Source organism: Malania oleifera, chromosome 8 (genome assembly GCF_029873635.1).
Source record: "Malania oleifera isolate guangnan ecotype guangnan chromosome 8, ASM2987363v1, whole genome shotgun sequence".
Classification (NCBI taxonomy): Eukaryota; Viridiplantae; Streptophyta; class Magnoliopsida; order Santalales; family Ximeniaceae; genus Malania; species Malania oleifera.
This window is the reverse complement of record NC_080424.1, coordinates 45,502,268-45,526,064: the sequence shown is the minus strand read 5'-3', so window position 1 is coordinate 45,526,064 and position 23,797 is coordinate 45,502,268. Positions and strand designations below refer to the sequence as shown.

The 23,797-nt window shown below is 34.3% G+C and overlaps 1 non-coding gene across 1 annotated transcript; it reads right to left on the bottom strand.

Annotated features, from left to right (window-relative positions):
* Positions 1–6,336: 6,336 nt before the first annotated feature.
* On the bottom strand, positions 6,337–6,443 carry LOC131163265 (small nucleolar RNA R71). The gene has a single exon (XR_009139036.1). It is a non-coding gene; the product is annotated as a small nucleolar RNA R71 (small nucleolar RNA).
* Between the last annotated feature and the right edge of the window lie 17,354 nt (positions 6,444–23,797).

The following is a 23,797-nucleotide window of genomic DNA, read 5'->3' as shown; positions in this document are numbered from 1 at the left end:
GGGAGTATGTTTCTTGGTTAAACACTCAAAGATAAATTAACTGAAAGTTTATTTGAGTTTTGAATATTTGGAAAGAGTGATTGAATGTTGTATTTAACATCATATTAAGCAAATCCATATATAAAGGGCTTGATTAAAATTTATATCTAGGGCTTACTACAAAAGCTTTATTGTGTTTGTGAAAGAATTGTTGAATATTAAATTACATTCTTCACAAGATTTTCAAATTCATAATCACGGGGCTTATATAAACAAACAAACAATCTCAAGATTTTATATTACCAAAGTGCTAAAAACTTTATATCTTGGTTTGGTTGTTTGATGTTTAACTTGTATTTGACAATTAAATTGATTATTTGGTTTGAAGATTGTGTTTAATTGATTGGTTGTTTAATTGTGTTATTAATCGGACAAAAGAACTAAGTTCTTGTATGATTGGTGAAATTAAACAAACAAGTTTAAGAATTGGTTAAATGTTTAAAGAAGTTAAAGGATTCTTAAAAGAAGTTAAAAAAAATTTTTAAAAGCCAATTCACCCCTCCCCTCTTGGGAAGCTATTCCTAATTTCAAATACACATACCCTACTACTAACACATGTCATAATAACAAGTAATACTCAAAACCCTAATATCATGCAATAATCAAAACTTAAAAATACCATTCAAGAATCAAAACCGTAAAAGTAATATACAATAATCAAAACCCTAAAATATATCTACAATAATAACATAAGATAATCAACACTCTAAAAATATGAAATAATCAAAATCCTAAACATATTTAAACAATAATATCATAAAATAATCAACACTCTAAAAAATTAACTAAATGATAATAACATAAATAATCAAAACCATAAAACACATAAACCACAATAAGATAAAATAACATAATAAATAATAAAAATAAACCTAATAATAAAAACCAAAAAAATATAAACTTGATACATACATAACAAAAACAACATAATATATATATATATATATATATATATATATATATATTTAAAAGTACCCTAAAAATGCTACCTTTAAGGATGAAGAGGAAGGTCACATGTGTGGCGGTTGAGGCGCTATGAGATAAAGGAGGTCAGAATGGCTGTGCAGGAGGGGTTGTGCGTGTAGCGATCCGAAAATTGTACTATAAATAGAAAGATGCTCTGGTTCTGTAATATCTATACCGATCCGAACCCAAAGTGGGGTATCAGGGATACACCTGTCCATAAAATACATACTAACAATACAGCAGAAGCATAATATACTTGATCCTCATATACAATACCAGAGTTCTAATGTTTCCATAAATACATACATATATATATAAATCCCCAAAATCCATAAACATCCCATGATATACAAAACATATTCCTGTTTCACAATGCTACTATGGTATCTAAACCTTTTCTCTCTCAAAGCTTGCTAAACCCAACTACCTGGATTTCATGAAATGTTAAGATTATTGGGGTGAGACACCTCTGAGTAAGAAGGAATAAATTATTATCAGTGTGTGACAACATTAGTTTTGTGTAGCAAAAATATATACTTTAAGTTATAAATTTTAACATGTATATCATGGAAATTTGTACTCACATCTATACATATTTTTGAACTTACATACTTAATCATAATAATTTTTCTGTGTACATAAAGCATTTGATATATATATGCATAACTAAATTTTTCCTTGGATGGACGATCATATAATATCATGTAATATCCCTACATGATCGGGTTGTGCAGCTCGTAGGTGGGACTTAGCAATGACTGGCCTACCACGCTAAGCCAAACATAACACGTCTGTAAGTACGATTGGCCACCCTTACCCTAATCTAGACCCAGGAGGGTATCCTACTCTTCAATGGCCCAATCGACTATCTAATCACCTACACTCTATCTGAGAAGTGTGGTGGCACTAACTATATCATAACAACAATGGTACCATGCTCTGAACATAATTGATCCATTAGGGTTCCAATACCATATAATATTGTCTATATTTTTATAATAAAACTGATAGATGATTTCATTTCATAAAATCTGTTATAGCATATCTCGACATAAGCCATCTAAACTGAATCCGACATAAAACCATCTGAACTGATCCCGACATAAAGTTGTCTAAACTGATCCCGGCATAAAGCTGTATGAACTAACCCAGTGTAAAGCCTTTTGAATACTATCATTCATGAATATCTCTGTATACTATCACATCGTAAATAAGTCCAAATACTATCATAACATAAATCTTTATAATACTGTCATCTCATGATTTCACAATATTTAAAACCTTTCCTGAAACCAGTATAAAATCTTACTCATGCCACACCATTTGAGTAGTAATTCGTAATATAATACCTGTCTAAGAAAATGTAATATAGCTGAGGAAATAAACATATTATCATTTTCTATGGTCTACCCAACTCAAAATATCTGGTTTCCCCAAAAACATACATATAATAATCCATAATATCTTAACTGCCTGAATATTCAGAAAATCAGATTTACATATCCTTTTAATAATCATATACTGCATTTAATCTGACAAGTTTTCTGAAAATGCCGACATAATCTATTCCCTTACCTAATCCTTGGAGTGGTGTTTAGGATCCCCAAACTACGAATCTGCTCTGGTCAAACTGTTAAAAATCAACGCCAAGACCTCGAAATGGTGTTTATCTGCTAATTTGGGCTAAGATTTGAGAGAAGTTTGAGAGAGAGAGAGAGAGAGAGAGAGAGAGAGAGAGAGAGAGAGAGAGAGAGAGAGAGAGAGAGCCGTAGCCCTAGAGGGAGAAAGGGAGAGAGAAGAATTTTTTTCTAAAAAAATAACATTAGGATATATTTATAGGCTGTTGCCCCGGTTGAAACTATCGACGGTTTTAGGACCAAATCTTACCTTGTTTTTACTTAATCTGCTCTCAGTAACTCAAAATTGACGACAGTTTTCTCTGAGTTCTCCAAACTGTTGACGGTCGACGGTTTGGCTTTGCACCAAACCAATTTCCCTTTTTCTTATATTTTTATTACTTCTATTTTTCAGGTCTCTACATCCTCCCCTCCATATAAAAATTTTGTCACCGAAATTAGCTAACCCGTACTTATATCATAATCTGAAAATCACTAAATTGTTTCATCCGACTTTAAGAAGAGTTGGCGGCCACCCACATGGTGGCCCTATCCCAAATTTATTAATTACCCTCACTTATAGTAGAGGAATACCGTGGTTACATAAGGGGTTTCTAGGAGATTACAATTAATCACATAAAAACTCTCCCAAAACCACACAAAACATAAAACTATTACATGTAAATTTACACTTAAATACACTTAACTGGTCAACCTACTCAAAACATACTCTTACATACAATTAAATTCTTACCTAAACCATTACATTATCTATCTAACTTAGGGCCTCACTAAACAAGTGTGGGTACCTCTGGCGTATTTCCTCCTCTAGTTCCCATGAAACTTCCTCGACTGCGTGATTACGCCAGAGTACTTTCACCAACGGAATCTTTTTGGTGTGTAATTCCTACTCTTTCTGGTCTAGAATATGAATCAGCACTTCATCATAAGATAGAGTATCTTTGAGCTCCAAAGATTCGTAGCTTATCACGTGTGAAGAATCTAGGGTGTACTTTTTAAACATAGATATATGGAACACATCATGGATCCTACATAGTGCCGGGGGTAACGCTAACCTGTACCCAACTGGACCAATTCTTTCAGTATCTCAAATGGCCCAATATACCTAGGGCTTAGCTTACCCTTCTTTCCAAATCTCATCACTCTTTTCATTGGTGCAATTCTAAAAAATATGCTATCTCCTACACCAAACTGCAGTGCTCGTCGATGGGTATTGATTATGTGTCACAGTTGTGTAATTATGCATTTAATTTCATGCATTCAAGATCATAATTTTAATTAAAATGCCCAATTTTGTATAATAGTTTAATCATTGAGCTCACCTGATAATTTTAAGATAATTACCCTATCTGTTGCCAAACATTTATGGACACTTGTGTTTGATTATTGCAGGATAGTTTTTTTTGAACATTAAATTTGAAATTAGAATGTACGCGGGTCATGGGCATGAAGAGGTGCTGCGTATATGAGGCAGAGTCCAAATCAAGATCGTGAGCATCAGGGATTTTCATGAACATTTAAAGGATAATTTTTGGAAGCTGAGTCATGCACGCAAAGAGAGGCCGTTTTTGGCACTACTTCGTCATATGGGCATAACTTTCTCGTACGAGCTCCGATTCAGATGATTCAAAATGCTAGGGAAAGTTGAGAAAATTCTCTACAATTTTTGTGTTTTGAGCTTTGAGAGTCACGGTCTATAGGAGGTTCAAAAGTGGGCTTGAAAGTGGTGGGTAGACCATGTGCTTTTGAAAAAAGAAAAGAAAAGTAAAAAAAAAAAAAAAAATTAAAGATGATGTGACCCGGCCATGCAGCTGGGTCATCTTAGCAATACGCTGGGTGAGGAACAAAAGAAAGGAAAGAAAGAAAAGGAAAGAAAGGAAAGATGGAGATTTTGAAAAGTCAAATATGGTAGGCTACTTGGGAGCTTCTTCTGGGGTGCTTTTAATTGGAGATTAGAGGCCGTGTGCTGGGTTTTTTCTAGAGGAGGCTGTGCAAGGAAAAGGAGTGAATGAGGCGTTGGGTTTGTAGGGTAAAGAGGTATATATATTAATATTCTTTTGAGCAGCTGGAGGAGAACTCTATTGGGGAGGCCGTGCATAGGAAGGCTTTCTTGGAGCCGTTCTTGGATCTTAGAGAGGCGACACTGTAGGAAAAAAACAATACGAACAACAGCAAAGGAGAGTTAGTGGCACGTAGAAAATTTAAAACTTTCGGAATCAGAAGGCGACGAACAACGACGGTATTCAGGGTGTTCGCGACGCGCGACGATGGTACTGCGAGTGTTGATTTTTCCTCTAAGCTCCAAATAGAAGAAAACATGGTGAAATCTGTTATTTTGGATTTAATTTTTGGAATGAACTAAATTTTTGTATTCTAGGAAAACGATGTAGCCAGTTTCAAACTATGCTTGCTCGTTGATGCTAATCTGAAGTAGTTTTCTCTATTGTTTGTTTGAGTTATTCTGCGCTTAATGCTTTTAATTAACTGGTCATTAATTAAATGATATTAGTCTTGTGATTTGCTACTAAAAAGGGAGATTATAGGATAGATCTTGGATAATTCAGCATAGGTAAATATAGATATCGAAAGACTTGTATGAACCTACGTAGCATTAAAAATTGAGGGTCTTATTGCATTTTTACGTTATTAAATTGCATAATCTTATGTTAAATAATAAAAAAGAATAGGTTCTGATTGGCTATCGAAAGAGGCTTTTGAAAAAATTGGAGATTTGCTAATAAACAGAGAATACGAATTCGAATTGGCTTGACGAGTAAAGCGTAGTGAGAAAATAGGTGAAATCGGTTTCCTAGAAGTTTTCACCATCATTAGTTTGTTACATATCAATCGGCTTTATTTTATCTTGAATAGTTTATTTAAAATAGTCATATTTCAATTTCGCAGTCTAAAATTCTTAATCTTTCTAAATAAAATCAAGGTTAGTTTAATTTCGATGCTTGGTAAAATTAAGACTCCAATCCCTGAGGACGATACTCTACACATCATTATATTATAAAACTACGATACTGTGCACTTGTAGTTTTGCATCGATCTAGTTTCTGGCGCCATTGTCGGGGATTGAGTTTTTCTTATTTTTGCCAATATCGATACAAAGTAATCTTGGTTTTAATTTATAATTTTATTTTTATATATTTATATTTTTTTTATATTATTATTTTTTTCTGTATTTTTGGTGTGTTTTTTATGTTGGATGCGTAGTGCTAGAACACGTGCCATTATTCCTTTTGATCCAGAATTTGAAAGAATGCTTAGAGTACTAAGGAAAAAGAGGGTACTACCCATGGAGAAAGGACAAGATAATGTGCAGCCACGCACCTTGAGGGATTATGTATAGCCAGTTGTGAATGAGAACTATTCGAGTATCAGACGCCAGCCCATTAATGCCAATAATTTTGAGCTCAACCCCACATTGATCAGCATGGTGCAGCAGGCCCAATTCAGTGGATCACCACTTGATGACCCCAATATCCATGTGGCGATGTTTCTAGAGATTTGTGACACTGTAAAGATCAATGGTGTTACTGAAGACAGCATTAGACTGAGATTGTTCCCTTTTTCTTTGAGGGACAAAGCAAGAGGTTTGCTACAATCCTTACAACCGGGAAGTATCACTAGTTGGCAGGACATGGAAAAATTTTTTTTGACTAAATTCTTTCCACTTGCAAAAACTGCTTAACTTAGGAGTGAGATTGGTCAATTCAAACAACATGATTTTGAATCACTGTATGAAGCATGGGAAAGGTATAAGGATTTGATTCGACACTGCCCATAACATGGATTGCCAGATTAGTTACAGATTTAGATGTTCTATAATGGGTTAAATAGGCAAACTCGAACTTTAGTTGATGCTGCATCTGGGGGAACTTTGATGTCAAAGACACTTGAAGGCGCTACTGCTCTTTTAGAAGAAATGACCTCAAATAACTATCAATGACCAACTGAAAGAACTATAGCTAAGAAAGTTGTTGGAATTCATGAATTGGAGCCGTTTGCTGCACTTTCAGCTCAAGTTGCTTCTCTGTCTCATTAGATTTCAACTTTGACAACCCAGAGGATACCACAAAGGGTCGAATATGTGGCAGTTACAAGTAGGACATTTATGAGCAATAGAGAGAGTCAAGAATAGGTTCAATACATCAACAATCAAAACTACAACTATCAGGGTGATCCTTTCCCACAATATTACCATCCAGGGCTTCGAAATCATGAGAATTTGTCTTATGAAAATACAAGGAATGTGCTACAACCTCCTCCAGGACTTGATAGTCATCAAGGTGAGAAGAATATGTCACTTGAGGATGCCATGATATCATTTGAGGAGACAAAAGCAAGGTTTAAAAAGACAAATGTGCAGCTAGATAACATTGAGACTCATTGTAATAATATGGGAGCCGCCATGAAGAATCTTGAAATGCAAATTGGGCAACTGGCCATGACCATCAATACCCAACAGAGAGGAACTTTCCCTAGCAACACCGAAGTGAATCCTAAGGAACAAAGCAAGGCCATTACACTTAGGAGTGGAAGAGAAATTGAGAAATCACCATTAAAAGAAACCACGTCCACCCCTACAGCTAAAAATAATGGCCAAGGCAAGATTAAAATAGAAGAAGACGAGATTGTGGATGACATGCCAAGAGACACGGACATGCCTCCAGCAATTTCATTTCCAGACAATCCTCTTATTCTCTCTACTCCACTTCCTTATCCTTAACGTTTTCAAAAGCAAAAATTAGATAAGCAATTTTCTAAAATTTTGGATATTTTTAAGAAAATTCACATAAATGTTCCTCTTGCAGATGCCTTGGAACAAATGACAAATTATGTCAAATTCTTGAAGGACATCATTTCAAAGAAAAGAAGATTAGATGAGTTCGAAATAGCGAAACTTATCGAGGAGTGCAGTGCTATTCTTCAAAAGAAATTGCCTAAAAAATTAAAAGATCCAGGGAGTTTTACTTTGCCTTGCACTATTGGAAATTCATTTTTTGATAAAGTTTTATGTGATCTTGGTGATAGCATTAATCTTATGCCACTTTCTGTTTGCAGGAAATTGGGACTTGGAGAGATAAAACAAACAACCATTTCTTTGCAACTAGCAGACTGATCCATCAAGTATCCACGTGGAATCATTAAAGATGTATTGGTAAAAGTGGACAAATTCATTTTTCCTGCTGATTTTGTGGTGTTAGATATGGAGGAAGACCAAGAAATTCCACTAATTCTTGGCCGACCATTCTTAGCCACTAGAGGGTCTTTAATTGATGTTCAAAAGGGTGAGTTAACATTGAGAGTGGATAAGGAAGAGGTTATGTTCAACATCTACCAAGACATGAGATTCCTAGAAGATCCAAGCACTTGCTTTTGGGTAGATGTCATTCAGAAAGGTGTAGAAAAAGCCTTTCAAAAAGATGTACCAGCTGATCATCTAGAACAATCCTTGTAGCAGATTACAACACAACAGTATGTGGGGAGGCTAGAACCTATGGTAGCAAAGATGGATTCTATAATCTCTAAAGAAAAGATGTAGCAACCTATATCTCTAGAGTTGAAGCAATTCCCCGAGCATCTTTGCTATGCGTTCTTAGGTGATGCATATGAAAATGCAAAAATCTACAATGAGCAAACGAAGAAGTGGCAGGACAAACAAATTCTTAGGCGCGAGTTTGCTCCAAGACAATAGGTTCTACTCTTCAACTCACGATTAAAACTCTTCCTGGGTAAGTTAAGGTCATGATGGACAGGTCCTTATACAATTGACAAAGTTTTCCCTTTTGGAGTAATAGACTTGAAGGACAAGACAGGGAACATATTTAGAGTGAATGGTTAGAGATTGAAGCACTATTATGGAGAACAAATGGAGAGGAACTGTGCATTTATTCCTCTTGGAGATCCTGGTTGATGAAGATTTAAACGTTTGGCTGGAAACGTTAAAACAAGCGCTTATAGGAGGCAACCCAAAGAGTTTTTTTTTTTTGTTTATTTATTTTATCTTTATTACTTTATTTATTTATTTATCTATGCACTTTCGAATAATTTAGATTTTTTATGCTGGTTTATTTAGTATGAGTACAGAGCTAAAAATTTAATTCCTCGACGAATTCACCAATAAGTTAGGGAAGTTTCTTTCTTTTCTTCAATCTTTCTCATTTTTGAATAACATTGAAAAAAAAAAGTGTGAATATGGATGATTAGACCATGCATGATACTACTTATGCCCTTCATATACTTGCATATAACCTAGGAGTACACACTTGGTTCATTTATGTGTAGTTTCTATTTATATGGCTAAACTAGGAATCGTAACTCATTGAAAGTTGATTGGTAGTTCAATTGTGTTAATCTGGTTATATAAACTCTTGTATCTACAAGGTATCTCATGAGGCTTAAAAAAATACATGCTTACGTGACTTGTAGCACTTATGGTTCCTTGTGAACACTGAGAGAGTGCCCGTGGCGACTGTGACACCTTGTGAGGTACTGTTGAGCCATTTATCATTCTTTTGAGTTTTTGACGTCAACTCAAAGTTCATAAAACTCAACTTTCCCTATTTTTTTTTTCTAGGTATTCTTTGTACACTAGTCTTGGTTTTTGAATTGCTAACCTAGAGGTGACATTTAGTGGGGAGAGAGAAACCTAGGTCTTGTAGCCTACTCAAGATGTGAAGGCAGAGCTACCCTTAGAAAAAGACTTATTTCATGGACTCTTGTTCGAGCTCAATGCACATGGGTGGTATGAAAACAATAAAAGAAGTGTTATGATTTTCCTAACTAACCATGAAAAAAAAAATATTGAAAAATGAGCAAAAGAAAGAAAAAGAGAAAATGAAATACCTTAAAAGAGGTGAAAGATTAATACCTGCTCCACACAATTACAACAAAAGTCAAGGACACGACACATGTTCTCCATAAATGAAGACTCTTCACCTGCCTAATGCCTCAGATGTATTTACGTCTGGTTTGTGAATAAGTTGATCTAGGGTGGTCTTGGTTGGATATGGCGAGTAGGTGAGAAGATGCTAGGGTGAAGGACCCGACACCTCGTAAATAGGCTGGATCCTTTTCAGACTGGTCCACTCCGTACATTTAGCATTGTTCCTTGTAGTATGTGGGATGTTTGATCATGACACTCCTCCTCATATATGATGAGTGAACCCATCCTTTTTGAGTGTTTTTTAGGGTATACTAGTTAGGCCGAGTCAAAGCGACAGTTCTTTAGGTGTCCGCGGATATCCTGTGTGTAACGAGTCACACACATTACACATACTTCAAGATTTTTCCTATTTATAATTGAATTTATATGGCTACATTAACTCTGAATTGTGCTCGCTGGTTAATTTTACGCGAGTTTACAGTTCTTAATGGTTATATAATGATGAGACTTGCACGAGTGACTTACTTCGGAGTTGCGTGCATTGTGTATGAATGAGCTTGTGTGTAATTTGGTGATATTTCTGCATGTGAAATGGTATGGTTGTGTTGCATGTGTGTTCATTCATTGAAATTTGTGGGTATCACCCTAAATTGCATTCACGTTATTTGCTAGGGACTAGCTAAACGTTAGTTGGGGGTGTGATTATGCGCCATAGTTGCACAAGTATACATTTTATTTCATGCATTCAAGATCATAATTTTAATTAAAATGCCCAATTTTTTCTAATAGTTTAATCATTGAGCTCACCCGATAATTTTAAGATAATTACCCTATATGTTGCCGAACATTTATGGACACTCGTGTTTGATTATTGCAGGATAGTTTTTTTTGAACATTAAATTTAAAATTAGAATGTATGCGGGTCATGGGCATGAAGAGGTGTCATGTATATGAGGCGGGGTATAAATAAAGACTATGAGCATCCGGGATTTTCATGAATATTTAAAGGATAATTTTTGAAAGCCGAGTCATGCACGCAAAAAGAGGCAATTTTCGGCACTATTTCGTAATTTGGGTATAACTTTCTTGTACAAGCTCTGATTTAGACAATTCAAAATGCTGTGGAAAGCTAAGAAAATTATTTACAATTTTCATGTTTTGACCCTTGAGAGTTACGGGCTGCAGAAGGGTTAAAATGTGGCTTAAAAGCGGAGGGTAGACCGTGTGCTTTTGAAAAAAGAAAAGAAAAAAAAATATTAAAGATGATGTGACCCAGCCATGCAGCTGGGTCATCTTAGCAACATGATGAGTGAGGAACAAAAGAAAGGAAAGAAGAAAAAAAAAGAAAGAAAGAAAACGAAAGAAAGGAAATATGGGGATTTTGAAAAGTCAAAGATGGTAGGCTATTTAAAATGAAAGTCTATTTAACATATAAGCTTTTAGAAAGAGTATTGGATTTTATATTGCACCTCATTTTAAGAAAGCAAATTCATTAACTACAGGGTTGCAAATAAACACAAGTTGAATCTTCTATCTTAGTTTGAATATTGTGGATGATTCAAAAGTTGATTTGTTGATTGATTGGTTAAGTACTTTGTAGTTTGTGGATTGAATTTTGTTTTTAAGTATTTATTATTTGAATAAATCAACAAGAATTAAAGAATTCATTAAAAGAAGAAAAAGAAGTTAAGGATTCTTGAAAAGAATTAAAAGAAAATTTTTAAATCCAATTCACCCCCGTCTTGAGACTACACCTTAGTATTCAATTGGTATCAGAGAGGATTATAAAAAATCCTAACAAGTAGTTATATAAAGATTTTAATGGCACACTTAGGCATTGCTCCCATTGGAAAAGGACAATCCTCAACTCGACCACCCATCTTTTGTGGTTTAAACTACACATTTTGGAGACAAAGGATGAGAATATATCTTCAAACTATGACTTGGAAAGCTTGGGAGGGTGTCATGGATGGTGATTTAATTCCTACCAAGCTAGTAGATGGAAAACAAGTCCCTAAGGAGAAAAAAAACATGTCTGAAATTGTTCACAAAATGCTGCAAGTTAATTCTAGTGCTATGAACGCTTTGTATTGTGCTTTAGATATTAATGAATTCAATAGAGTCATGGCTTGCAAATTAGCCAAGTAAATATGGGACAAACTTGAGGTAACCTACGAAGGCCCTATAGATGTTAGGGATAATAGGATTGATATACTTACAAGCGAATATGAAACTTTTAAGATGAAAACAAATGAATCTATAACTAGCATGTACACTGGGTTCACTCACATAATAAAATCCCTAAATGCCTTAGGAAAAACCTACACTACCTATGAGATGATAAGAAAAATTCATAGAGGGTTGCCACCTATATGGGAACCAAAGGCCACAACAATAACAGAAGGTAAGAACCTTAAAACCACTTCTTTAGATGAACTAATAGGTTCTCTACTCACATATGAAATGTCAATGAATGAAAGAAATGGTAAAACCAAAGCTCAAGAATCTATAGCATTCAAAGTTTCAAAAGAAAACTCTAGTAGTGAAGAAGAGATGGATGAAGATGAACTAGCCTTCATATCTAAAAAAATTGCAAAAATCCTTTGAAGGAAAAACAAATTCAAAAGAAGAAACCAAAACTTCGAATCAGATGAAGAAGAAACTAATACAAAGAAATCAAAGAATAAAATCCCCACATGTTATAATTACAAAAAGGATGGACACATAAAACTAGAATGTCCACTACTTACGAAAAATTCTAAAAAGAAAAAGAAAAAGGCAATGAAAGCCACTACTTGGGATAGTACAAGTAGTTCAGAATGTGAATCAAGTGACCAAGAGGTTGCTTACATTTGCTTTATGGCATAAGATGATGAAGGAAGCTCATCATCCAAATCAGTTAATGGTTATAGTAGTGATGAATCAAATGATGAGAGTATGTCATCTTATGAAGAACTTCAAAATGATTTATTCAAAGTATATAAGATGCTAATCAAAGTAACTAAACAAAACACATCATTGAAAAACAAGAATGATGGAATGATGAAAGAGTTAGAATCAATCAAGATTGCTGAAAATGATAAAGATTCAAAACTCAAGAAAATAGAAAATAAGCATGAAGCTGCAATAAAAGAATTAGAAGCTAAAAATCTTACTGAAAAAGAAAAAGACTTGAAAATCAAGAAATTAGAAAGCGAGAATGAAAAGATGATAGAAGATCTTCAATCCTTATCCTCTATGGAATATGAGAAAGACATATACATTTTTTAATTAGAGGATAAAATCAGAAAATTATCTCAAAAATTAGAGAAATCACAAAAGAAGGTTTATGACAAGAAATATATTGAGATAAATGATCTCAAAAATCAAATTGAAGATAAAGAAAAGATCATTTACAACTTCACAAAAGGAAAGGAAAATTTTGACAAAATGATAGGCTCACAAAGGATGACTTAAAACAAAGAAGGCATTGGATTTAATGGGGTTGAAAATAAAAGGAAAAAGAATCTTTACATGGGTTATTTTTCAAAAGCATCAAAGATTATGCTAGAATATTTTCTAATGCCTACACTAATACCATATGCTATCAATGTAAGAAAAAGGGTCATATAAAGTTTTAATGTCCATTTAAAAGAAAGGGTGTGAAGACTAAACAAGTGTGAAGAATTAAAGAAACATCCCTTGTTAAACCATTCGGACCTAAGAAAATAAGGGTACCAAAAATGAAATACTAAATTTTTCAACTTCAATTGATATTAAATTTATGGAACATCATACAAATATATTGAATAAATTGAAATAGAGAAAAAGGATAAAATTATTCAAGCTTATCTTATTGAAACTCATGAAAATTGTTGTCCTCAAATCAATGAATGAATCATACAAGGCATAAAATAGAAAGCATTAGGATACATGAAGTTTGGATGTTTAAATGAAATCAAAAGAAAAGAAAATCTGAAGCAAATAGAGCTTATTAATAAAGAAAAAAGCTTGGCAGAAGAATTGTCAGCCGACTGACCATACGCTCAGCCGACTGACTGAACAAAACCTTTAAAGAGAAAGTATAGGTCAGCCGTTTGGACAAAAGCTCGGCCGACTGACTAAAGGAAAAACTATTAAACAAGTTTGAAATAAAATACTTGAGCAACATAAGAACAATCCAAGCAAAAGTATAGTATAAAGCATATGATATGATTTACTCCATGCTTATATGTATGCAATATGATACATGTGTACATCTTAGATTTGGTATCTTGAAATTTTTAAAGACAATGAAAATATTGATAATTTATGGCTCACTATATTTTAAAAATTTGAGCATAAAGTTATGAAGCATGATTCAAAAACATAATTTTTTATATGACTTGGCCATGTATGCTTATGATGGATCACATGGATAAATGGATAAAATTGAATCTAAATAATAGAGTATTCATGAACTGTGCATAATGTGACATTAACATTGGTATTTTTAAAGTGTATTAGTATCCATGAATATATAAATTGGTATTTGAGCATGACAAGTATAATTAGATCCATGAGTAAATTATGAAATTGATATGATATTGGTATTTGATATCCATGAGCATATACATCAAATGTTTGAAACATGGACGATAAATTTAGAAAGCATAATTGGTATTAAATTTGAATGTATTAAATTCAGGGGGAGTATTATGACTCATAACTTGTATTTTGTTTCTCCCTAATTTTTTTGATATCATGAATTATTTTTTTTATTCGTATCATAAATTTTCAATTTAAGTTTGGTATTAAAAATTCAAAAGTTCAATTGGAATTAGAATTAATGAAAATCTCTAAATTGGAGATTGAGCTGTTTGTAAAGAGGTGGATGCCCAAAGGAGATAGGTGTATCAGTTATGACTAGGGGTAAAAACTCCTCTAGAGTAAATCCTTGGGTCATTATCCATTATTTCTCAGCAATTTGAACCTCAAAATCTCCTAGCTTGACTTGAAGAATTTTTCCCAAAGATATGGGAGTAAGATGAATACTTTGTCCTAGAAGATTGGTTTTGATCCCATTTTCTAATTTTTCCATGTTAGCATAGAAAATCCAAACCACGTTTGGATAGTGCCCTTTTGCTTGATATGTAATAAACCGTTCCGACCCAATTTCCCTAAAAGGTTCCATGATTTCAGGAAAAATAGAATTGAATAATGTAACATCAAGTATTTTACCTAGGATTGATTCGGCTGAAGCAATTTGATTCCTATAGAGATTCTTAGCGTGAGGAGTTGTTGATCCTTGTGGAGGAGGAGGAACCCTTGTTACCAACCGATTTGATCCGTGGCATATTTGTTTTAAAGAGGGGGGTTGACAAACCTTAGATTTTTATGCGATTTGATGTTGAGGTTAGGTTTGATTCCCGGTTTCAGGCTGATTTGGAAGAGGAATTTGGCTTGAAAAGAGTAGGAATGAGGATTTTCGAAGAGAGAAGAGAAGTGGAAGGTGCCTGAGGGAAGTTAAAAAGACATATAACAGGGTTTTAAACCCTACGCTCCGTGAGGCAGTCGCCTACTAGGATAAGGCAGGCGTCTGTAAAAAAAATATAAAGTTAGTAGCCTGGCAGTCGCCTACCAAGCAGAGAACTTGTTTAGTTTGCTACTCATATATGCTTCATTCGTAATTCTCTTCTAATGAATATTAACCGCTCTTCAGAGAGTGGTTTTGTGAATATGTCTGCTAAATGGTCATTTGTATTTACAAATTCTAGCATTATGTCTTCGTTTTGCACATGATCTCTCAAGAAGTGATGTCTTATGTCAATATGTTTTGTTCTTGAGCGAGATACTGGATTTTTTGAAATATTTATGGCACCTGTGTTGTCACATTTTATTGGAATAGTTTGGTATTGAATTTTAAAATCTTTTAGTTGTTATTTCATATACAGTATTTGGGCACAGAAACTCCCTGCTACTATGTATTCTGCTTCTGCTGTGGATAATGCCACAGAGTTTTGTTTCTTTGAAGACCAAGACACTAAAGAGTGTCCTAGAAAATGACAAGTTCCACTAGTGCTTTTTCTATCTATCTTGCATCCAGTAAAGTCTGCATCTGAATAGCTTATCATCTCAAATTCAGTTCCCTTTAGATACCATAAGCCTAGTTCAAGTGTGCCTAGTAGATATCTAAGTATTCTTTTAACTGCTGTTTGGTGTGATTCCTTAGGAGCCGATTGGAACGTAGCACACATACATACTCTAAACATAATATTTGGTCTACTTGTTGTTAAGTAAAGTAAGTTTCCTATCATGGTTCGGTAATGTTTGGTATCTACTTGTTTCCCTTTTTCATCCTTGCCAAGACTAGTTGAGGTGCTCATGGGAGTTCTTATAGGTTTACTTTCTTCCATATCAAACTTCTTTAACATGTCTTTAATATACTTATTTTGATTTATGAAAGTTCCATTTTTTGCTTGTCTGATTTGTAACCCTAGGAAGTAATTTAACTCTCCCATCATGCTCATCTCAAACCCTTTTTGCATAGACTTAGCAAATTCATTACACAAATCATCAACATAAAATTGTACTATAAGCATGTCTTTATTTTTGGTTTTTATAAATAAAGTGCTATCTATCTTTCCTCTTAGAAAAATTGTTTTGAATTAGAAACTTGCTTAGTCTTTCATACCAAGCTCTAGGAGCTTGTTTCAATCCATATAAAGCTTTTGTTAACTTAAATACATGATTTGGATTTTTTGAATTTTCAAAACCTGGAGGTTGTTTGACATATACTTCTTCATTTATATATCCATTTAAGAGTATCCTAATTGCTTCCATTCTTGCTACAAGAGCAAAGGTTTCATCCTAATCAATACCTTATTCTTGATTATAACCTTGTGATACTAGCCTAGCTTTATTTCTTATAACTATCCCATTTTCATCCTTTTTATTTCTAAATACCCATTTGCTTCCTATAATTTATTTGTCTTTGGGTTTAGGTATAAGTTTCCACACTTGACTTCTTTCAAATTGATTTAGTTCCTCTTGCATAGTTGTTATCCAAGAATCATCTTTTAAGGCTTCTTTAATATTCTTGGGTTCATCTTGAGATAAAAAGGCATAATGGTTGCAAATATTTTTCAATGAGGCTTGAGTGGTAATTCCTTTTGATGTTTCACCAAGAATTTGTTCTTTTGGGTGACTTTTAGCATATCTCCATTTTTTAGGTAGTTTTGGATTTTCTACAATGTTTTCATTTGATGTTTCATTATTATTTTCTTCTTTTATTTCAAGATCTTCTTCTTTTTGTGGAATATCTTCTTTTTCATCAATCTTAATTTTATTGTTATAATTGTTTGATTCATCAAATGTTATGTGTATTGATTCAATGATAGTAAGAGTTCTTCTATTATAAACCCTATAGGCTTTGCTATTTGTAGAGTAGCCTAAAAAGATACCTTCATCAGATTTTGCATCAAACTTTCCTAAATCATCTTTAGTATTAAGGATAAAACATTTGCATCCAAATACATGAAAGTAGGAGATATTAGGTTTTCTATCTTTCCATAGTTTATTTGGTGTTTTGTCCATACTTGATCTTATAGACACCCTATTTACAATATAACACATTGTATTTACAGCTTCAGCCCAAAAGTATTTAGGTAGGTTATTTTCGTTTATCATTATTCTTACCATTTCTTGTAGGGTTCTATTTTTGCTTTCTACCACTCCATTTTGTTGTGGAGTTTTAGGTGCTGAGAAATTATGATTAATTCCATATTCATTACAAAATTTATCAACCTCTTTTTTTCTAAACTCCCTACCTTGATCACTTCTAAAACATGTTACATTATAGCCTTTTTCATTTTGTAATTTCTTACACAAGGTGATTAGCATGTCACAGGCTTCATCTTTGTTTGCTATGAATAATACCCAAGTGAATCTTGAATAATCATCCACTATTACAAAAGCATATTGTTTTCCTCCTAGGCTTAAGGTTCTAGTTGGACCAAATAAGTTTAGGTGTAATAGTTCTAGGGGTCTTTTAGTAGATATATATTTTTTTCTTTTTAAAGCTTGCTTTAACTTGCTTTCCCTTTTGGCATGCATCACACATCTTGTCTTTTATGAATTTCGTATTTGGTAATCCTTTTACAAGATTTTTCTTTGATAATTTGGATAATAGGTCCATGCTGGCATGTCCTAATTTTCTATGCCATAGCCAACTTATTTCATTCTTTGCTACCAAACAAGTTACGTTTTGATTCACTAGATTCTCAAGATTTATACAATAAACATTATTTATCCTATGAGCTATAAACAAGGTATTATTTTCCTTAGGATTTTGGATAACGCATTTTTTATTCTTGAAGGTTATTTCAAACCCTTTGTTACTCAATTGGCTAATGCTCAAAAGGTTGTGTTTTAATCCTTCTACTAATAATATATTATCGATGGTAATAGAGTGTTATTTACCTATTCTCCCGATGCCAATAATCTTACCTTTGGCATTATCGCCGAAAGTAACATATCCTCCATCCTTTTGTCTTAGAGAGGTAAACTTGGTCTTATCGCCAGTGTAGTGTCTTGAACAGCCGCTGTCCATGTACCACTTGTCCGTTGACGAAGTTGTCCTAAAGCATACCTACAATGGAGGATTCATTGTGTTAGTCTTTGGAACCCAAATTCTTTTAACTTTCTTTGTTTTGTTGTTAGTTCCATTATTAACTTTCCATTCTCCTTGTACTTTAACATACTTTTTTTTTAGTGGGCAATCAAACATTACGTGACCTGTAGTCTTGCACATATAGCAAGTAGTGTGTTCATGTTTGTTGTTTGAGGAAATGCTAGCATAGTGCTTGGCTTCCTTGACAAAATCTCCCATGTATAATTTCTTATTCTTTTTATTTGTTTTACCATTATAACCTATTCCTTCTTTATTTCCATGAAGCCTTTGCTATCCAATCATCTTTTCAAAATTATCTTTACCTTTTGTAAAGTTATATATAATTTTCTCCTTATCTTCTACTGATTTCTTAAGTTCATTTACTTCTAAATCCTTTTTATTCAAGTTTTCTTTATGAGTTTTGCCTAATTCTTGAGTTACTTTATTTACTTCCTCCTCTAACTTCTCAATACAAGATTTTTTTTCTTTTTTAAGGGTTTTGAATGATTCAAGTTGCTTCAATAGTTCTTTATTTTGATCCTTCAAGGTTATATTTCTTTTGGAAATTTTTATAAATCTTTTATGTAGAGAAAACAATTCAGCTTGTAATTCCTTGTATGAGAGCATACTATCACATGACTCATCACAAGATTCATTACAAGATTCTATTGAAGAGTAGTACGAATTTACCTCTTCGTCATTCGCCATGAAGCATATGTTTGCCATCTCTTGTCCACTTGATTCATTTTTCGTTTCACTGGAGCTTGAGTCATCCTAAGTAGCCTTCATAGCTTCCTTCTTTTTCTTCTTGTCTATCTTGAGCAATGGGCAGTTCGGTTTGATATGCCCTAGTTTCTTACATTGATAGCATATTGGGGGTTCTTTTTTACTTTTCTTTTCTTTTCTTCTTGATTCTCCTTTTTCAATTTTCCTTTTTTTGAACTTTCTAGGAAGTATTTTATTCCTTCTATAAAACTTACCTAGTTTCTTAGTGATGAATGCTAATTCATCTTGATCTAAATCACTTGTCTCACTTTCCTCTTCACTTGAGCTGTGGCTAGATGCTTTAAATGCAATAGATTTCTTATGCTTTGGTTCAGGATTTCTTTCTTTTAGAGCCATTTCATAGGTAAGGAGTGAACATATGAGTTCATCTAAGGAGGTGGTCTTAAGGTTTCTTCCTTCAGTAATTGTTGTAGCCTTTGGTTCCCATATGGAGGGAAGGCCTCTCAAAATTTTCCTAATCATTTTGTAGGTGGTATAAGTTTTTCCTAAGGCACTTAAGGAATTGATTATGTGGGTGAATCTCGTGTGCATACTTGATATGGTTTCATCTGAATTCATTTTGAATGCTTCATAATTGCTTGTTAACATGTCTATCCTATTGTCACTAACATCAATAGTTCGTTCATATGTAACTTCTAATTTGTCCCACATTTCTTTAGTCGTCTTACAAGCCATGACCCTATTAAATTCGTTGGCGTTTAAAGCACAATACAAAGCATTTATAACACTCGAATTTATTTGAAGCATTTTATAATCTGAATCGATCATATCCATTTTCTCTTTTGGAATCTGTTTTCAATCTACTATTTTAATGGGAATAAGGTCTCCGTCCATAACTACTTCCCATGCTTTCCAATCCATGTGTTGGAGGTAGATTTGCATTCTCTTTTTCCAAAAGGTATAGTTGTGCCCACAAAAGATTGGTGGACAAGTTGAGGATTGGCCCTCTCCAAAAGGAGCTACTCCTATATTTGCCATTTAGATCTTTTTATAGCTTCTTATTAGGAATTTGCTATAACTAGGCTCTGATACCAATTGAAATTAGGATAGCTTCCTAGGAGGGGGGTGAATTGGGATTTTAAAATTCTTTCCTTTTTAATACTTTTTTTTATCACAACAAGTAATCACAAATTCAAGTCAACCACAACCAATCACCAAAATAATCAAAATATTGATCTTTATATCAATAGCCCCGTATCAAAATATTAAGCATGCCAATCAACAAAATAATCAAAATATTGATCTTTATATCAATAGCCCTGTATCAAAATATTAAGCATGCAGAATTTATATAAGCCCTTTTTTATTCCACAATCACACTTCTTCCTTGTGTTTGGTAATTAAACAAACTTTCAGAATAATAATTTTAGGATGATCAACCAATATAGTCCCTTTCGGTTTCCGCAATCAATGTTGATCAAGCCAAAATGAATTATCTTCCAGTCTATTTAACAACCATACACTCATAATTTAACAATTCAAAGCATACGCGCAGGTTGTAAGTTTTGCTGAAAAATAAAAAGTAAGGAAGAAGGGAGACACAAGGTTTTACGAGGTTCGGCTTATACCCAGCCTATGTCCTCGCTTTTGACAAACCACCAAAGGATTCACTAATTCAGTTCCGTTGACGGGTGGAACAGTACCGATTACAATCACTCCTTCCTTTAGGCTAGAGCTCGCCTCTCCAAACGATATTCCCTCGTTCGGTCCAATAATTCTACAACCTTGGATTGTCTATAAACAAGAAACAAGATAGAGAAAAGTTTGTGTACAAAAGACACTCTCATAGCAGAGTAGATTAGTACAAAATTCAGCACAAGTATACTTCAAAGTAAATCAAATATAAAAAGATTGAAGCTCAAAATGAATTTAGATCACCAAATATCTTCCAAGTATTGAAAGATTCAAACTTTGAAGGCTCTACTTCTGAATTTGTATCACCAGTAACTCAGTAGTTGAAGTAGGATGAACAAAAAAGAGTTTGAGAGCTTTTAGGGAATTTTGATTGCTGTAAAATTTCTTGGTGTAAAAATCTTTGAAGTTTAGGGCTATTTATAAATGATTAAAAGTAATTCCTTGCCCCCCAAGTTCACTTGGAGTAATCCCCATGTTTTTCAGTGCCTAAGAAATCCATTTAAAAAATCTTCCCGTTGGAGTATTTTAAACAAACGTTCAAGTGGCAGTCGCATGCCATAACCTGGCAGTCGCCTACCATAGAGGAATTTTAAAAAAATAGAACACTAGCAGTCGCTTGCCAGAACCCAGGCAGTCACCTAGCTTGACCACCTAAGCACCTAGCTGTGCTCTGGCAGTCGCCTGGCACTCTACTGCCTCTTTGTAAAATCCTCATTTAATTTGGGCAATCACCTGCCACATGGAGGCAGTTGCCTGACCCTTCTATTTCACAAAAAAAAAAAAAAAAAAAATAAAATAAAATAAAATTTTAAACCCTTCTTTTCTTTGATTTGAAAGACATACTTTAGGGTTTTTCTAAAAATACATTTCTAAGTATCTTTTGATTTGTGAGAGCTTCAATTCAATTTATATTTGTAGTTTACTTGAAGTACTTACATACAAACATCCTTAAAACTCTATTCTTTTGATCTTTAAGTAAGTCCTTGTCCTTCTATCATCTTTGAGCTTCTGAACATCTTTCTTCTTTGATCTTTTTGAATAGTATTTTCACCCTAAACTTTATCATCCTTTTGAGCTTTGAACTTTCTCTAAGCTTTGCCACTATCTTTAAGCTTTGCCTTCTTCCTGAAAAACTTTCACTTGAAACAAACTATATTAAACACATCATGATTTGTTGTCATCAAAATAAGAATTTTAAGCCTTGTTAGGCCAACAGGGAGGTGAATCTAGCAGAGGTCAAATATAGATGGTAGAGTAGGGTGGATTTCAAGGTGGTCAGCCTCCCACCATTTATAGCAGATGTGGACGGAGATACCCGGGTGAATGTCGGCTGGGGGAGAATGTTTGCTACCGCTGTGGGAGACCCAGTCATATGGCTCGATTCTGTCATATGACACCAAGTTATGTACCGGCTCCTAGGCCATTTCAAAGAGGATACCAGGCGCCCCATGGAGATCAGTAGAGAAATACTGTGCCGACAAGGGTTTATGTGTTGACACCAGGAGACACTGAGATAGTTGGAGACGTGGTTACAGGTATCCTTACTGCTTTACGATATACAATTATTGTTTTGTTTGATACAGGTGCCACCCATTCCTTTATATCAGCGGGATATGTGAAAATAGCTGGAATAGAGACACAACCATTAGATATAGAACTATCTGTGGGTACGCCGATGGGATCTGTGGTGAGATGCAGGAGGATACTTCAGAATTTTCCAGTATGTATTTAGGAGAGGGTATTATCAGCTGATCTAGTGGTTCTAGATATGCAAGGGTTTGATGTAATATTGGGTATAGACTGGCTAGCTACTCATCATGCTAGTATAAATTGCCATCAAAAAGAAGTTATTTTCAGACTCCTGGGCAAGCAGAAATACAAATTCGTGGGTTCACGCGTACGTGCCTCAGCACCCCTAGTGTTGGTATTTAGGTGAGGAGACTACTATAGGGTGGTTTCCAGGAGTATGTCACATACATAAAAGAATTGCCAAAAGAGGAATTGAAATAACCTGACATACTAGTAGTGAGGGAGTTCCCAGATATCTTTCCAGAAGAATTGCCTGGTTTGCTGCCTGACTGTGAGATTGAGTTTACCGTAGATCTGTTGCCGAGATATGCACTAATATTTAAAGCACCATACCGTATGGCCCCAGTAGAGTTAAAAGAATTGAAAGAATAGTTATAGAAATTTCTTGATAATGGTTTCTTCAGGCCCAGTGTGTCGCTTTGGGGTGCGCCAGTTTTGTTCGTGAAAAAGAAAGATGGAACCATGAGATTGTGCATCAATTATAAGGAGATAAACAAATTGAAAGTCAAGAATAAATATCCTCTCCCTAGGATCAATGATTTATTTGATCAGCTTCAGGGGACCTAGATTTACTCTAAAATTGACCTGCGGTTGGGTTACCATTAGGTGATAGTTAGAGTAGAGGACATTTCAAAGACCGCATTTCGAACCAGATATGGGTATTATGAATTCTTAGTGATGCCATTTGGGCTGACTAATGCACCAGTAGTATTTATGGACTTAATGAATCGGATGTTCCATCAATATTTAGATCAGTTTGTGGTTGTGTTTATTGATGATATACTAGTCAATTCAAGGAGTTTTGAGGAGCATGAGCATTATTTGAGGCTGGCGTTACAAATACAGAGAGAAAGGAAATTGTATGCAAAATTAAAGAAATGTGAGTTCTGGTTAAAGCAAGTTATTTTTCTCGGCCATATGATCTCTGAAGCAGGTGTATTAGTTAATCTCACTAAAATAAAGGCAGTGGTGAGTTGGGGAAAGCCAGGCAATGTTCAGGAGGTCAGGAGTTTTCTAAGATTAGCAGGCTATTACCGGCACTTTGTAGATGGCTTCTCTAGACTATCAGGTCCATTAACACAGCTTACGAGGAAAATTGCAAAGTTTAATTGGACTGACGACTGTGAACAGAGTTTTCAGGAGTTAAAGTGGTGGTTAGTTTCAGCTGTGGTATTAACTATTTCATCAGGGGAGGACAGGTTTTAATATACAGTGATGCCTCTTTGAAAGGTGTTGGATGTGTGTTGATGCAGCACGACAGGGTTATTGCATATGTGTCTAGGCAACTTAAAGAATATGAGAAGAATTATCCTATCTATGATTTAGAGCGGTGTATGCTCTCAAGATCTGGAGGCATTACCTATATGGTGGAAAGTGCGAGATTTTCATGGATCACAAGAG